Genomic DNA, 2366 nt, shown 5'->3' with positions numbered 1-2366 from the left:
ATAGAATAATGATTTCCTTCACTGTATTTATTTCTCTCTCTGTTTTCTTAAATGAATATGTATTTCTTGTGTAATTTTAGAAGCCTGAAATAAAACATCCATCTGTCATGGGATAACGAATAAATGACCTCTTTGAAAACATCATTCATCATGACCATCCCTAAGTTTTCATTTACTTCTGACTGGTTGCCCAATATTCTCTTAGACAGAGAGAAAAACTTCCACATGCCCCTCTGAAATGTGTTATTTCTCCCCAGCTTTTGCGTTATCTGGAATTCAAATAAACTTCACTACCTTTTTACCCCAGGGAAAGAGTTCCTGAATGGTGCAAACAGTCAAAGTGCTCAGCTGTCAATAGAAAGGTTGGAGGTTTGTATTCACCCAGAGGCACCTTGGAATCTAATTCCAAAAAACCAACCATTGAAAATCCTGAGGAGCACAGTTCTACTCTGACACACCTGGGGTCCCCCTGAGTCAGAATCAACTACTTGGCAACTAGTTTTTGTTACTGTTGTTTTGCGCCAAGGGAAAACTAGTCTTTTTTTCTCTGCTGCTCTTTCCTACTGCAGAAAGAACTGTCTCTCTTGGAATTCCATTTCCCTCTGATGGATTCTAGAGAATTCCATTCTGTCTCTAAAGTTGTTTTGCTGGATCTTGAGGACAGTGGGTGATATTGCCTTTCATGGGACAGGAAAGGGAATTATGACTGCTTAAACAGGGAAATAAAATTTTACAGTGGGTAATATTTGTTTTAGAAGAGAATAAAGAAGATACAGTACCATGTTTTGAGTATAACTCAAATACAATGCCAGGGAAAGGATATTCTCAATCCATCCTAAGAGAAAAAGCAGGATATAAATAGCATGTACAAGATGATTTCATTTGTGAAAATATATTTATATTGTTATCTCTAATTTGGGTCACCATAAATAATTTTTGACTTTTCACTGATCAGTATTTCCTGTTATGTTTTTTCTCAGATGCATCTGTGTTACTTAGGCGATTTTAAACATTGAAAAGGTAAAATGATACCTGCATGTGGCTTACATATTGGCAGGAAGAGACTACACATACACAAACACCCTGCTGTATTTTTCCAATTTACCAGCCAAGATTTCAGAAATAGTGCAAGAGAGAAGCTGCATAGAGCAACAGCAGATGCAGCCTACCTTGGCCTGGCTCTTCCCTCACCCCTGGGTTCCCTACAGGGCATGCAGCTGCCTGCAAGATTCACTGGCCATAGAATCCTAACAAAGTTGAGGAAAAAAACAAAAAGAGCCACATTCTTGCTTTGCCACTGCCACACTTCGTATGACTCTGATCATTAGTTTGGTCTTAGGACATGGTTCATTTCCCCCAGTAACACTGAAACCAAGTCGATGAGCTCATTGGAATTCATTGTGAGCATTAAATATATATATATAATATTTTTAAATCTACCCTCATCCAATCACTCTAAGTATTCATTAACTTCAGAGTATGTACACAATACTATACTAGATATAAAGATGGTGGGGATTTATGGCTCTGCCCTTCCATAAAACCTGTTCTTTCCTCAGCTTAAATGGTTAATGGTTAACACGCTCTGCTACTAACCAAAAGGTTGGAAGTTGGAGTGCCCCCAGAGGTGCCTTGGAAGAAAATCCTGGTGATCTACTTCCAAAAAAATCAGCCATTGAAAACCCTATGAAGCACAGTTCTGCTCTGACACATGAGTCCGAATCAACTCAACTGCAACTGTTTTGGTAAACTTTACTCCCCAAAATTAAAGCCCAAGATTCCACTTAGCTACCATGTTCCCTGACCTGACTCTTTTCTCATATTCCTCCACCCTTTCAATATACTCCAATAAAATCCAAAATTTGGATTTTCAAACTTCACCATGCCACTCAAAGACAAATCAGTCCTTTCCTTACCACACACACCGCTGACAATGCTCTGCTTTCCCTTGTGGATAAATGGAGTGGTAGTGGCTGGGGACAAGAAAGGACTATGGCTGCCTGTCCAATTTATAACAAAAGTCTGGAGCTAATTAATAGTTGTTAAAACACATACCGCCACAGTAACTGCACATCTTGAAATTGATGTCAGTAGAAGCGAGCATACAGTTCCTCATTTTGGAAAAATCTGGAAGGGAACAGTACAATCCCACTTACATAAAAAGGAGGTCTTTGGATGGTGCAAACGGTTAAGCACTTGAATACTAACTGAAGGCTGGAGGTTCGAACTCACCCAGAGACACCTCAGAGGACAGGCCTAGTGATTTGTTTCCAAAAAGTGTGTCATAGCCTTGAAAACCCTATAGAGCAGCTCTACTCTGCACACATGGGGTTGCCGTGAGTGAGAACTGACTCAACAGCAATCAA

The sequence above is a fragment of the Elephas maximus genome, chromosome 7, assembly GCF_024166365.1.
Source record: "Elephas maximus indicus isolate mEleMax1 chromosome 7, mEleMax1 primary haplotype, whole genome shotgun sequence".
NCBI classification, from domain to species: Eukaryota; Metazoa; Chordata; class Mammalia; order Proboscidea; family Elephantidae; genus Elephas; species Elephas maximus.
This window is presented reverse-complemented; position numbering follows the sequence as displayed.